The following is a 16,698-nucleotide window of genomic DNA, read 5'->3' on the forward strand; positions in this document are numbered from 1 at the left end:
AGGGTCATTGCCTTCACTTTCCCATGAGATAGCCACCTACTCCTTCCCTCAGGAACTCTGCCAAACTCTGTGAAGTCAAAGCCCCCGAAAGTGCGACAGCGCTCCGTGATTTTAAAGTAACCGTGGGCTTACGTTTCCAAGTCACGTCCGTGTGATATACTTGGACTGGGGATGTTTTTGACATTTTCTAGTTTTTGTTGCATCCGAAGGTTTCAGCTAAACTTTTTCCGTTAACTCACGAGATGTAACTAGAGATTTTAGATAGGTTTCTGTATTCTTGGGGCATGTACGCTTCAACGATGACATTTTGCTTTTACAGATAGTTATCCATTGATGGAAGTGAGTAAAAATAAAGTTCACATCTCATTCACTTGCTTTCAAATGTAAACCGGTAAAAGAAAAATGAGTCATAACCTTTGCATAATACACCCATCCGGCCACCACATGTTGGGGAAATGATTGACTGCTACATTTTTATTCTTATATCGCGCAATGCTCCGATTTATACTACACGTTCTATGATCACAGTGGGGATAAAAGGTCCAATTTTGTCGGTGTTAAAAAATTCAATTAGCTAATCTTCTTAATAAAGAGATCATCAAGAGTCACAAAGCTTTGAAAAATAATTACTACACCAGTATCTCCAAAAAATTTTAGTGAGCATGGAATACTGCAAGGAGATAGACTGTTACAGGACAGCCTCGATTAGATTCGAACGCTCGACAATTTCTTGCTTAAAAAATGAGCGCTAATATACAGACATTTTGGATTCGATTTCAAACAATAAGCAATATTTAAATGAAGCATGCTCCCATTGAGTCAAATCTTCAGTGATACCTTTTGAAACCAGGAGTATTCACTCATCATCATCTTATTATAGCTAGTTTATAAATCAGAAAACAACATTAAATGTAAATTTTTAGTAGTATCCTGATGCGGTTTTCCAGTTTATACAACAACTAATATAATTAAAACACGTCCTTCTATTTTAGTAGATAGCCGTGCTCCTGATTTACTCGATTTCATTCAACGTTTGATTTAGAGAACAGTAATTGAATTAAGACTCATCTCAATGCTCCGCGATGACATTAAGGCTAAACTCGAAAATTACCACAAATTCTGCCAAAAATTACAGCGTAAACATGGAACGGTTACATTTCAGACATGGTACTTTACGACTTGTTTCCCCGATCAAAAAGTCAATCGCGAGTGGACACAAGTTGGCCACCCATGATAAAGGATTACAATGCGAAATAGGCACTGCCCGAGAGGTAGAGAGAGAGGAGGCGCAATTACGAGAGAACGTGTAAACGCAGAGGTAATGAGACTGGAGAGTCCAATTAAGCCAATGGCGACCAACGCGGCGTGGCTTTCCCCGTCGAATCCCATGCAACTTGATCCACTTCGATCACGAAGGCGCACTTTTTAAGGCGACTCATTCTTCAGAGCCGCTCCGCCTCGTTGAAAACTCGAAAAAGGCCAACGAGCACTTTGGTTTGGTTCTGTCCGCCTCCCTCTCCGAGCGCCGCTTGGGGCACTGGGGCGGGGCGCGCGGCTGGAGGTTAGGTCGTCGCGGGTTAAGGTCGTAAAACCTTAACTGACAGTCGCGAACCGTGCTGGGACTCCTTATTGGCACAGCAACCTCACTGAAACTCACTCAAATCGTGGGTGAAAAAGCGCTGAGGTTGCATCATGAACAGAGGGGTTTAGCAGGTTGACAGATATGAAGGAAAATTGGGCTATAGCCGAGAACATGATCGGTATAAAAGAAGGGAATAATCACGTCTTCATAATAGCCGACTAGATGAGAGAGGCTACCAGTTAAGATTAAATAAGATTCTATGGAGTGGAAATTAAATCCTAACCCACTCGCCATAAGACACTATTTTCCTTCGTAAACTTTGTAAACATTCTTTTATTGATCGTGACCAGTTATATATGCGGTGATAAATTCAAAAATATTTCATTTCATATCCCATAATCAAAGAATCTGGATTGCTAAGTGATATGAGCAAGGGAACCGGAAAACCAGAGGTACGCTGCCCGATTCTCATCCCAGAGAATTTTTCCCCATAACCATTAACGTAAACGTAATCACTTTACAAAAAGCGGTACTGCTACCGGCATATAAAACATTGGAACACTTGTTGTGACCTAGTAATTAACCATCAGCAGCAAAGTTATAGGTCCTAAATGTCTGTTTCGTTCAAGGAAGCCGCTCGGGTGTCCTGCCGGGCGATTATTATCACCAAAAGGAAACCCCGAGTAGCCTCCTTAGAGACTTAATTTAAAGAGGGAGAACACTTGAGAATTATGCATCAGCCCTGAAAATGGGAACCGACTCATTTCTTGAAACATTAGCAGCAACGTCAATAATAAACCGACGAAATTCGCGTAGCCTTCTCAGACGCTTTATACCGAGAAAACACAACAGAATAATTCATCTTCCTCATTGACTCGAAAATCACTGCTATTGCACAAACAGTTTGCCTCATGGCCCCTCTGCGCATTTTTCACTCCATAAGAAAAAAAACAAAACAACAAAAGAGTAGTGAATGCTTGAGGCTGTGTGTCAGAGCAACATTAGTTTCATTCTGCCCACCTAGTCGTGAGGACCTCCCTGGTAATTTGAACAAAGGAGAAACTCATATTCACCCTCTGTCAGGTAATTAGCGGCATGAGATCTTTTGTTTTAGACCTCATTTGCCTGCTTCGTCATCCACAGAGCTCGTTCAGGTGGCCAGGGGGAGGACCAACACTAATAGAACAGTTACCTATATTAACTTTCGGCAATTATTCCTTCCTTGTATTTTTAAATAATTATTTTCTCTTGCCAATGAAAACGTTGTCAACTTTTGTAGTTTTTTTAGATGGCATGCTTAAAAACATTGAATTAGCAACTGCCACCGGCAGATTATATATTTTAATACATTCCGCTTACCTAGTTGTCAGGAAATTGATTTATAAAGAAACGTAAATAAATACATCAAGATTACTTGTTCCACTATTCATCTCAGAATCCACATATAATTGTAATAGATAGTCACTACTGTCGAATAAAAATTTTAAGGCAAGTCAAAGGTTTCCCCTAAATACTGTAAATCGCTACATCTACTTCTAGCGGCAACGCTTAAAGCCGCCGAGTGCAATGAAAAATCATTCAGCAATCTGCCACGAGAATGAAATTCCTGTAATGAGATAACGTCTTTTATGAAACCTCAGCCAGCATCAAAGACACAATCCTCACAACAGATGTATTAAACCAAACCACAACAGTATGGGACCTGACGCTCAGTTCCGTGTTTATGCTTATAGCGCAAACGTTGGAAGCCAAGGTCAGTGCGACAAAGTGTGCCTCTTACTTTCCAACACCCATTGTGGTTTTTCAGTGGCAAGGAAAGCATAGTTGATGTTCAGCAAAGAGCGCATAAACGCAGAAAGGGAATAAGGAAATCTGCGATACCGCAAGTGCACCGCAAATCGATTTGAGATACGTGCCCCTATACGGATATTACAATAGAAGCATTGAGACTGCCCAATATCATGAGAATAACGCGCTATCCATACCCACGTGGCAAAGAATTCAGCTGTTATTCGAGTTGACAGGTGATTATCCCAATTCTTATGATTTTAAGGGTCAAAATTGAGGCATGTATCTACTTAAGAGTAGTAATAACATACATATGGAATATTTAAATCCCAATATTGGTATACAGCAGCCCTCCAGTTCTCCCTATCCCAATCTAGTTAACCTTACTATTATAAACTGTCTATTTAACCACACTGAGGTTCAAATCTTCCCCGCACCGTTCTTACTTCTAGCCAATTGTCCCTTGGTCGTCCTCTTAGGCCTTTTCCATCATTTTTTCCTTCTATTTTTGTTCCCACGCAACTGTCGCAGTAATTAGCATTCCGTTATTTGGTAAGCCATAAAAATTCATGCTGTAAGATGGCCTCAACAATTGCTCTGCTGATACCACCAAAGTTTTGATTTCTTTTCAATGAAATAGAATATCAAAGGAGAAGGAGCCTCTTATCATACAGCCAATTTCAAATAAAAAGTAATCATGTCTATGACAAATATCTAACAATTATGGGAATCAAGAGCCCGTAAAAATGCTAACGTTAATTAATTATACCAATCACAACTATTATATATTATATTTTTATTGAATGTCTCAATTTTCCATCGCAGAAAAGTTCTATGCATACTAATGATTACGTAATTGTAAAAGTTTACAGCACATAAATTGGAAAAAATAAATTCTGAGGGTGAACTGAATGAATTTAGCGAAGTTTAAGGCATCATAACTTATAGCACGTTTTCGAAAAAACCTTCACCCACTAAGATTGAGGAAGGTGACGCAGAAACAAGACAATTTTGGGCAAGCAGTCTGCCACAGAGGCAGTATAATTGGGACGGTTATCCATCTTCCATCCTTTCGTCTGTGGACGCGGGGGAGAAAAAATTAATATCCCCAGAAGAACTTGCGCAATATTTTGGCCAATCCTTTAAACAGGACGAAGTTGGAGTAGTGGTCGCGGCTCGAGTGGAAGAAGATGACGACGACGCGCCGTACGGTGAAGAGAGAGAGAGAGGGCATCTTCGGATCATGAGGGAAGATTTGAGAGGCGACGGGTCGTACCAACGCGAGGGAAAGTACGAAGCCGGAGGAATTCCAACGTACAGACTCAACAAGCGGACGACGCTTCCCCATCGGTGCCACTCCTGAAGAGAAATCCACAGAATGCTCCAAGAGTCGCGGGACTCGACGGAGGAGGAAAATAGACGTTGGAGTGGGAGGTGGAGGGGGAATCACGAGAGGGGGAAGAAGAGGGGGGGAGGGTCAGTGGGTAGATCACGCGTGATCTCCCGGGCGGTCGTCCAAAAACTCTTTTTTTCGAGAGGAGGCGAAGATGGGTCGGGAGACAAGCGGTAGTTCGTGAGACGTCAGCGGCACATACACACACACACACCGAAGACACGCGTGCTCTCCCCCGGAATGATAATATATAAGCTCCGAAGAGAAGAGAAATCAACCTTAGATCTCTGTCTCTCCTCACTGCACTACTCCCCCGTCACCTTTTTCCCAATGGTGGGGCTCGGAACGTGTTTGCGGAAATACCCCGTCGATAATCTGACTGCCATCATCCGAGGAGGAATGGGAGGGAGGGGGAGCGAAGCACGCCGAAGGTGGATTTGCATCGGAGCGATCCTCACGCCGATACGCAAGGCATGCGCACACGTTTGGGAACGCCAAGGCAGGCACGGAGGGGGGGGGGGGGGGGGAATCGGATATTTTTGCATATGCTGGAAAAACAAAGAGATGATCACCTACAGAATTTTTCAAAAAACACGAACTATAAATTCAAATATCGGCACAAGTATTTCACTGGTCAATAATCGAGAATTGACTTTCAAGTGGAAAAATGACTGAAGATAATGGAATCAAATGTAAAATATAAGGCAGATTTGAAAAAAATCGATGATTTGAGAGCGAAAAAATAATTAAATATCTTCATTTTCAAAGTATAAAAATAATATGAGCTTATTATTGATTTTAACAAAAATAACGGATAATTTTATACCTTGAAAACTTTTTGCTAATAGCAATTCCAATATTTTAATGCATCAGCGTTACATTTAATACCCCTTCCTTTTCTTTTAAAAAGTTTTTATTAGAAAAATACGTGCGCATGTTAAATAATTCTACCTCTAGACCTGAAGTCCAAAAGTACCACTCGCACTCGGAAACATTTAGAGAACAAGCCAATCTATTGCCTCACTGCAAGAGTCAAACACTGGTCCGGCTCATTAATCCTATACTAATAGTATTTTGTTTACAAAGAGGAGTAGAAAACTTGTTTGAATAACAAATCACGAAGTCCAATAATTGTTAACATCAGTGAATCATACAGCAGCAATATGATCCTCGTATTTTCCTCCAGCACCTTGCGTGATAGTAAATCAGACACGCACGAGCACTCATAGCCACACGATTGATTCCATGACTTTTCACTATCGGCACCTCGCTTGACCATATAACGGCCATTACACAGCACACAGGAGCAAGCTTGTATCATGAGGAAACTGGTTCCCATCGAAATTGTTCCCACAACGCTGGGAGGTGGTCGCGTTACAAAACACCCTTCACATTTTAGAGTCGACTAGGAGGCTTGGACTTGGCCGAGGGCGTCGCTAAGCAAAGCTGCTCGCCCAACTCCCGGAAGAAGGAATTACTGTCAGAAACCTCCCCCGACACGATCCACCTTATCTCAGTCAGGCCTCTCCACTCAACCTAGTGAGTCCATATTTCTTGAGTATCCTAAGGTATCTACTCTCTACTTAATATGTTTTCATCATGAGACAATCGAAAAGTCTTGATTAGCATTACATTCCTGGTCATATGCAGAGTTATCCCAAAGCAGGGTATTTTAAATTCTTAAAGAAACAAAACATTAACAATAAATGTGTATACTGTAGGTAGACAGTGTTTGAAAAGGTAAAGCACACCATTGGACAAATATAAACAGAGGATGAGCATATTTACCGCAATATAATAGTTTACCTTATCATACCCACAATTTCATTAGAGCAAAAAAATCTTGCTTCATATACGAATAAATATCAATTACAAGCAACCGTTCAAAAGTCAATGGCTGCGATAATTGGCATCAATGGGAGTATAGTACGTTTTGCATAGAATGAAAATGCTACAAAATTTGATGTAATATATGCCATACTCAGAGGCTGCCGAATTAATGGTTCATAGAGAAGAACTAGATAAGTTTTGCCATCTAAAAAAACTGGGAGGGGAGACCACGATAAAATATTCTTTTTTATACTAACGGAAATGCAAGGATACCAAAGAGCTCGGTCTCTAAATATATTTGATAGGGTCAAGCTAAACTGAGGACATTGTAAAAAGCGATTCAACACAAATTTTTATACAGCCAGGAGAATACAATTCTAGATAAATAATTTAATTCCGGCGGCTTTTACCCTATCGAAATTAATTAAAAAATGCATTGGAATCATTTCCATTTCCAGAGTTTCTGGAAACTCTAAGCATGCAAATGAAAATTTTCAAAAATAACAAAAACGAGCCAGTGCCCATCAAAGAATTTCGTGGAGAGTCAACACGGATAACTTATAGACCCTTAAGGTACCAAGAAAGGCCTCATATAGATGAATAGGAAAAAATGATTTTAGAAAGAATTTTGATAGGCATAAAATATATTTGTCATCGCCACCGCCCGGACTTATATCCCGCTGAGTGCGTGCCGAGGGCGTGGTGGCTGTGACGACGAGGCAAAAGGGGAAGGGTGGGGTGCAGGAGGGGCGGACTCCCTCCCTCCCTCTCCCCCCTCTCACACCTCTCGCTCCACTTTCTCTCCAAACGACGCTCGCGCCACCACCGGACGCTCTTGGCGAAAAAATCGTTGAAGATGTCGATCACATCTCAGAGTAAATAAAAACAAGAGATACGGCGCCTTAATGTAAGTATTGCGATCGACGAAAATCATTCCTTCAAAGCGGATGGAAAAAATTTATTTTCATTGCTAGGTCTAACGATTTTGTAACGTTCAATATGTTTGTAAACATATTATAAGAAATTCTTTAAATTAAATTAAAAATGCTTAACTTTTCCACGCAAGCCAAGGGTTTTCAAAAAGTAATTTGTCAGAATGGAGTAGGGAGAATAATTTTCATTAATCAAGCCATAAGAATTTCAACATTTTAATTAACAACAGTGGTCAAGAATATAAAAGAGAGCTTTAAATGTGATTGTGTGCAATAATTCGAATTTCATGATAGAACAGGGTGAATTATTAAAAAAAGATATATCATTTAAGACTGACCTAAATCTGTGCATAAAATCCTTTAATATAATTACCCCAGATATGTATTCCTCTTTGTGAAGACTAAATTTATAAAATATTGATGTTTCATTCCAAATGAATAAATTTGACGTTATTACAAACATTACTTTTTACAGAATGGATCATCAATGCTCCGTTCTTACTCTGAGAGACGCTTGCCACTGCGGAGACTTCAACGACCTCCACAAGGGACGCGACTAAGATATCAACATGGAGGTGCGGGTGTCTAAATTGCTTCCTTCGTTCCCATAGGAGAAATCAAATTCCCTTGTTGGTGCTCCAAAAGGTCCCGAATAAAACCTCGCTAATGCTGATATACACCACCTCACCGACACGATGCGGTAGAAAATTTGTTCTTATGCATTTATTAACTACCGTGGAAGCTTATTAAAAACTGCGAATATGCTACCAAGAAGGCATATACCTATGAATATTTTCACTCTAGATTCGAGAAATTTCTTGAAATAGGTATAAGATCAAATCATTAATCACAAGAAATAATCTTTTTACCCCACATGCAGTTGAAACAAACATCTCTTATAAAACAATTTAGAATGGAAAGCTACCACAAATAGATGAAATCTGCGAGTCTTATATTAACCTGAGGAAATAAATTGGTAAGCAACTTAGACAGGTCCGAATAAACCCAAATAGAGGACCATGTATAGGAATATGACTGGGACATACAACAAAGTCAGAGATGAATTAATCTCATACCTCGCACCGCTGCAGCGGTCCATGAACTACACGGAGAAAGACTGAAATCTTTGCCAAGGTAAAACTTTTTAACCCAACCCATTGTAAATACATTATAAATTCAAAATTAAGTCAAAAATAAGTTTACCATGGACGCTGCCCCCAACATAAGCTGTACATGGTAGTAATCATTCATCTAATTTAAAAAAAAGACTTTTTCAAGCACTACCGCGTTCCACCCTTCCCATATTATCCTCCACAAAGTGAAGCAGATTCCATAAATGTGGGTAAAAATCTTATATCCTGAAATGTTGGAATAAATTAACATGAGGAAGCAATGCAGTCATAAAACACAAAGGTTTTTCATCAACATGATGCACAATATCAAATTTTTTAGCGTTGAATTAATTGCCCAAGAGGCTCAATGCTCATATTACATAGGTGGGTATAATTTTAAAGTAATTTTCATTTAGCTTCCATATACGCTAATAGATTCCAAAAATACATGGCTCATTTGGATAGAAAAATATTATTTTCTCTACAGTTTTAACTCTCTCGTCAATTTTACACCACGAAAAACACGTCATCTTTATACAAGGATTGAAAATTTCCTTAAAAACAAGTAATATATTAGGTGGGTGTCACTTTAACACAATGTTACATCATTACTAACGGACTGTTCCACAAACTACATCCATGGTCTTAAGAAGATACCGCATGTTAATGGGAACTACTTACAATTTTTGATTAACAGTCAAAAAGGATTATATGAAGAAATTCCAGTCAATATTTTCAGGTGAATAACTTACAGGGTACAGCATGATTTCGTAAAATGTTCTCCGGATCGCCACCGGGTCAGGAACTGCGTAACTGCCGACCTTTGGATGTCCGACTCGGCCACCGTCCTCAGGGCTGTTAGTCACTCATAGCCTTGAGAACGATGGCTGAGTCGGACATCGAAACGTCGGCAGTTATGCAGTTCATGACCCGGTGGCGATCCCTAAAACATTTTACGAAGTCTATTCGCCGAGAAAACATTAAATCTTTGTACATCATGATGCTTGCTGAGTATTATTTACCATCAGCTGGGTGAGTGGAAAATATTTTTAATGACTACGTAGCAGTTAAAATTGTGCTTGCTAGATGAGAAAAATTAGACTTGAGTTATATGATCATCGCGAGATTTTTTTGGCAGAGGAGCATATGGATGTTTACGGAAGTAAACGATTTCCTCGTTTTCGAAAACCCAATCCTCCAGAGGTAACTTTTCCCAGCATCTAATTTCCGAGCGATCAAATCTCTCAAGTAATGTCACGAGTTTCACCCAAAAATTCTCCCTTTTTAAGTGGATGATGGGTGTACGAAGCCGTAACGAAACTTGCTATGCCCGTGAAGCAGTGAAAATTCTTGACCCAACGCGTACGAAGAGATATCGATATAAGATATCGATCACTGAATCCATTCGACGAACTTTTCCCTAAGGGTGCGCCAGCGTAGTAGAAAACGTTGGCATTATCTCTTTTAAAAAATCATGCAGCGAGAGTATACACATTGATGAGGAACTATCAAACTCTCGAAAGGATTAAAATAATACCATAACTTTTTTAATCAATGCATACCAGTAAAAGGTTCTATTGTTCCCGCTTGTGGGATATGCTTTAAGAAAGCAGAGATGCGGGATTAATTACAAACAAATGACGACTTCCAAGGTACCTTTTGTGGTTGGAAAAATATAAGGCGAGGCGTCTTAATTCTACGCAAAAGGAACTCTCTTCGCATATTAAAATTACACCGAAGCCATACTAACACTTGGTTGTATTTCCCAATCCCCTAAATGGCAGTTGGAACACAATTCTGGGCACTTACACTGCAATTACTTGGTTTCCATTTATATCGGTTGATAGCTGCTTCAATGTCAAAAAAATATTTACAACCAGTGTCTTGATCATATCCTGAGGAGATCCTAATGTCATTAGGAATTACTTATACAAATACTTTTACATTTTCAGAGCCAGTGGAGTAGCCGGAAATTTCGTGCGAGGGGGGGGGGTCCAAAATTGGGGGAAATTTTTGGAAAAACAGAGTACTGAGTTGAGGGGTTTAAACTAATTTTAACACTTTTCATAATAAAAAAACTTCATTTGTCAAAGAAATCGTTTGTAAATTCATGATTTCTCAATATTTTGAAATTTATTTATATGTTTTCATTTATGAAGGAAAGTAATTGTTTTTTTATGTTTCGGGGGGAGGGGGGTTCGGACCCTCAGGACCTCCCCCATGGTTACGCCACTGTGCAGAGCGTTGGAATGTTCCGATTGAAACTAAAGAACTCTTGAAATCTCGGAATGCAACAATTGGAACGAAAAGTAGAATCATATAAAATTACTCTCAGGTGAACTATAATAACTCACTCCATAGACGTACTCAGATTGGGTGAGGAGAGTGGGTGGAGAAGAAGCTTGCGGACACGAGGACGGACGATAAACTCACGCACAGAGGGAAGGAAGCATTTGACGGATTCCTTTGCTCTCTCGCTAACACATTCTGCCACATGCGGGTTTCTCGAGTTCCATCCGGTTGCCAAGGGATACCGTGAGAGACAGGGAGACAATGCAATGATGGTATCCGCCCCCTACCGATTGCGTACCACCCGTGAATTATGTCCCTCTTCCTCTCTCTAGAAGTACAATGCAATAATTGAAGGAGACAGATTGTGCGGACGGAGAAATTCCTTATAGCAAAAAAAACACCCTTATAACTCTCTTACAGCCACGTTTGTAAGTTTCATTTTTAGTAAATAGCTTAAGGTGCTTAATTCATGCCGTTTCTTACGCTTACTTCATTCGCAATCGTAAAAATATACCGAGAAATTTAAATGAGGTATATTAACACGATTGAAATATCTCGTAGGAAGAATTTATGGGATTTGCACAGGCTCTTCACATGCTCCGATGTTTCAATGAACGACTTAATTACATGGCTTATTCTTTGCAAAAAAGCTTTACCTAAGTGCAATCAATTATATTCTCGGATCTCAGAGAACTATGGATAAGTAATGCCAATAAATGGAAAAGCCTTTAAAAAATGTATTACCGCCATGAGTTTTAAGATTCGAACATCTCTTTAATAAAACTATTTAACGCGACGAATGTCTGCAAGACCTTATTACATGACCACAATTCCATCACCCTAAGACTCATTCGCGTTCTAAGAATCATAAAAGCCGCAAATATTCCCGATTGCGTTATAAACACGAACTTGATTAGGTACTGGCTCTAGTTGGTGCTCCTAGCCTCCAAATAATGGAAACGAAAATTTAAAATGAGTAAAATCACATGTTTATTTAACTGATTTGGTCTCGTTAATAAACGTAAAACTGATGTTAGATGATGGCGATGGCGTCAAGCGAGAAAAAGTTCTCTTAAAATAAATAGATTACCAGTATTACTAAACATATTATGCATTGAAAGATGGAAACATTCCACATTACTGACGGCAAAAATTACTTTCGGAGATTTTCATATTAAAAATTAGCTAAAATTTACAACAGAAAGTAGGTACAATTGAGTTGCTCTTAGAATTCCAAGGAGTGAATGGAAATTTTAATTTTAAAATAAAAAAAAGTCGGCGCACTTACTTCAACCACAATCAGTCAGAATTGCCATTGAATTAGGTTAAATCCCGAGTTGGTGGGGCATAATTCAGCTAAAAAATGTTCGTCTCATCTTTCGTCGACTTGGCGTGTGAAGTGTGTGAGCGACATCGTTATAATCAGCCATGCTCTACATAACGAGACCGTTTCACGAGGGATTCGAACCGTCAAAAACCCGTTGGCCGCCGGGAGTAATTACGCAACGCTAGGCTGCAGCGCTGCTCAAGGACACAAGATCCTTGCCCAGCGCACATGCATCAATTTTTTTACAAAGGTGGAGAGTGGGAGAGCTGATTTTTAAGTAGCTCTCAATAAAAAGAGCACTTGGAGAGAGAGAAAGGCGAGAGCAATTTATTTTTTAAATGCCTCACCATTTACTTTCCTATGGTCTTCGGTGGGCAATTGAAGTGGGTGTACAAGAGGCCACTGGAAATTAAAATTTCGTCAACATTTTCACGTTAAAAATAACATAACGGGATTCATCGTATCTCTTAGGTGTCCCTGAAGTGTTACCTGAGGGTTTTTTTTCCTCGATGACATTTCGCTTTCACTGAATTTTAATTTCAATGAGGTCAAAACTTTACACTCGGAGGCGGCGCCGAGATACGATAGACTCTTTTCAACCCTAAATATAAAAATTAAAAGTTATTACGATCGAATTAAAGCTTGCATTGTGATTAGAACTGTCTCAAAGGCATCAGAGGAAGAGAAATACGGAGTACGGATGCGTAAAAAGGGGAAAATTATGCCGCTGTTCTTCCTCATAGTCTCTTTTACCAAAGCCATAACATATATACATTTCGCCATCCAATGATGGCTTCATTGAATTCTTGGAGCAGATTTTATTCCGCTGAAAAGAGCTTCCATAGATCTAGTTCACTTGCTATTCCTAGACCATAAATCTCCCATTTTTTTCTTCAAATTACCCTTGAATCGGATAGTATCCCTCTGTTCACAGCAACCCATCCATTCTGAAACTAACCATTCCTTTGGCATCGGCAAGCGCATTATTATAGCTGTCAAAGAAAATACCAAACCCACCCACATTTAGAAAAAAGGTAGATATCAACTCTAGGCTGGCTTCTTATCGAGACAGCATCGCGGGGGAAATTCCACGACGCTAAAAGTAATGCCCGTGCGTCTCCGAAAATGAATTTATTGGAGCATTCAATTCAAGATATTTGCATTTCATGCATATTGTATGACTTCAAGAAGTTTTTGTGAAGAATGGGCTGGAGGACGAGGATTTTTCAAAGCACTGTTTTTTATCACTCGTGGAAAGAATGTAAAGATCTCCTTTTTCAATGGCACAGGTAGCTTTCCTCAACTGACGTCCCACGTGATGTTTCTCTGACGGAAAAATGCGGAATAGTCATCGAGAGAGAGAAAAACTGGGTCGGAGGATTCCAGGGTCGTCGTGGTTAGGGTTTTTCCCGCCCCCTGGCGGAATTCAAGAGCGAACTCCTCTTCAAAAACACCTTGCGCAACTGACACGCGCGCTTGTTTTTAAAACGTCCGCCGCTATAGTCAGCACAGCGAGCCCCGCCCTTATCCATCGGCATCGAACGGAGAGTTTTTCTTCTTTTTGCCATGGAACCTGTTCCATTGCCACGACTGCCAATACACCCCCTCCCCTCCGCGCCGCTGTTCACTCTCGTTTGATCATCAGCATGCCGTTCTCCGGGATTTTGCCGCGTTCACAAACCGATCGCCCTCTCCCAGAGCTGCCAGGAGGAGAAGTTTTTGAGCGGTGATGGGGAGGCTCTGTGCCGCATTGTCAAGCCTCTTTCCCGTCCATTGTTTTTCCATAGATCTTTCACTCTCTCCGGGTTTGGAACGAAGTAATCAATATTAAAATCCAGTTATTAGAAAATTGGTTTGCCAAACCTCTCCGAATTATCCTTCTATCAGCAAGTCTTTCAGCTCTTACGTAATTCCCGTTTTACATCCATCATAACCTACTCCGAATATATTATCCAAGGCCTTCCTCATACGCTCTTCCCTTCCACCTGCCTTTTAGCAATTTTTTTGTTTTCATAAGACCATCGAGCCTCATCTTTTTCCATTCCGTCCTATCGATCGATCGAACGCCAAATGGATCGACAGACACTATTGATCCATTTGGCGTTCATCAGTCTATTTACTTATTACAATAAGACATAGTAAAATATGTTTCGCTATGGCAATTACAGTACCGAATGGCTTTGGGGTCGATTATTTCCTTCTTAACCCGAACCGCTGTCTTTATCTTGGGTTCATTCAGTACAAAAATCAAACATTTGAGCCCAAGGAGTGTATACAAGTCCCGGAGAGACATGTATCTTCATTTATTCTAACAAGCCTGCGTCACACAGTTTTGAATTTGTTCGCAGCATTATTATGGTGAGTGAAATTTCACATTTTTAAAAACCTTTTTGCGGTAGGTCGTCATGTTTATAAAAAAAAACGCTTCGGTTAATTCACCGCATCAACCCACCCAAAAAATTGATGCGGTGAAATTGCCCAAAAGTAATTTATAACCATAACCTGCTCAATGCTGTCATAGTATGTTACCATGAAATACTTTCCGCAATAGAGTAAAGTAGCACTGAAGTAAAAAAATTAACTCTTCTCGGGAAATCAGCCGGGTCAGGATGGACATTGCTGCCAACAATATAAATGTACCAAGAAGATAAGATCCATGTATTGGTTAATCTTCGAGTTAACAGAGTATGTCGGTTAACTTATCTTTAATGGTAAGGGAATAAATCTTCCCAAAAATCGCTAGTTTTATTGTGATGCCCTTTCAGTGATTAAAACAAACTTCTGTAGTAACCACTGGTTGTAGAGATATAGCAAGAATTCAAACAGCCCTTTTTCATTTATAATAAAAAGGTTATGTTAGACACCATTATAGTAGTGCGGAGTCGGGAGCAGTCATTTTGACTGATTCACGTGTCTCAAAGAGTTCATCACGATGTCTAACAACTAGGATCGACTCCCAAGTCATTTCACGAGCGATTTTTACAGCCCTCGTGACGGAATTTGAGTGATTTTCCTCACTTTTCCTGGTTTTTCATTCTTTCCAGGCTCATGAACACCTGCAAGCTCCCCTTCTCACCGTTCCCCCTCCTTCCGAATGTCTCTCGAGCCATCGCACGTTACCGGCGCGCCTCTCGACAGTCTTTTGTTTTTTTCCCGGTCGCTACCCACGACTCAGGGTCGATGTTGATTGTAGCATAGATGCCATCTCGCCAGACCGTATCTCCCGACTCCTAACCTTCCGAGTCTTAGCGGCAGCCACCCACCCACCCACGAATATCACGTCATTACCCTCCTGTCTTCCACCGAATGAAACTTTCGCGCCACTTAGGAAAAACAGCATTCGCGGATCAAAGCTTTGACTGAGGCCAATCAATCGCTAAAGACCAAGAAAAGTTAATTCCTAATTATCCTTTGAGCTCAGGATCTGGGGATTCAAGGAGGCCATTGGAAAGTGGTGTAAAAAACTACTTCAATCTTGGCAGTGAATACAGAAGACTATAGCAACTCTTAAAATTTTATGATGAACGATGAGAGACAGAAGAAAATAAATAGAAAGTAAGCAACAGGGAATCCCATAGCTTATTGCAGTAAGACTTAGACATATTTGTTCACCCAACCTTGATGGAAGTGAAAGAGACGACCATTAAAATGATGGCAGCAGCAAGCTATTCTTATGCGGTTCCATGAGGACTTCACTTAAATTGACCAACTAATAAACAAAATATTTTTTAGCCTCTTTCGCTTCTGATGGGAAATTAAAATGCCTGCTATCCCAAATTACAGTCAAACTTGGTAGTAGACACTACAACAAGCTTCAACCGTTTGTAAAATTACAACGATGGAGAGCGAGTTATTAGGGATTTTGGCCATAATATAAGCGATGATACTATGGCTTGAGCAGGAAAAAATAATCATGTATGCTTCCAGTCGTTGTATTTAGAAATATTTATCGATATTTATATACATTTCAGCCACTATTTAAGAAAAATGAATTTGTTTCACTTTTTTAAGCATCAACTTGGACGCTGGATGTGCTATCAATAATTAGCTGACCAAAACACGTGACTTTTGAGTGTAAAACAAATCAATTTTCCCTCCACAGGTCCCTTGGTGACACAAGAAAGTAAGGGCGGAGAAAAAAAAGATAATCATCTTCCCCTCTTCAGGGAGGCACCCTCCCACTCCTTGGGTTTAGCGTAACCACCGCGCCAGTGAGCCACCTTCAACAGGCACGAGAATTTTACTCGACAACCGTGTAAACGACGGAAGTCTTTGTTATAGTGGCCTTGGAAGTTTCTTCGTGGGGGATTGAAAAAAAAGACTTACTAGACTCTCATTCTCTTTCGAGTTCGGCGGCTTTGCTTTCATCGCGAAGGGCAAAGGCAGCCGAGAGTGAGCGAAGAAAAAAAATTAATACTCCGCCGCACACATAGGGAGTAGAA

The 16,698-nt window shown here is 40.2% G+C and overlaps 1 protein-coding gene across 1 annotated transcript in view; it reads right to left on the bottom strand.

Annotated features, from left to right (window-relative positions):
• LOC124158955 overlaps positions 1-16,698 on the bottom strand; it is a 221,456-nt gene that overhangs the window by 185,897 nt on the left and 18,861 nt on the right. The window lies entirely within an intron of this gene.

Source organism: Ischnura elegans, chromosome 1 (genome assembly GCF_921293095.1).
Source record: "Ischnura elegans chromosome 1, ioIscEleg1.1, whole genome shotgun sequence".
NCBI lineage: Eukaryota > Metazoa > Arthropoda > Insecta > Odonata > Coenagrionidae > Ischnura > Ischnura elegans.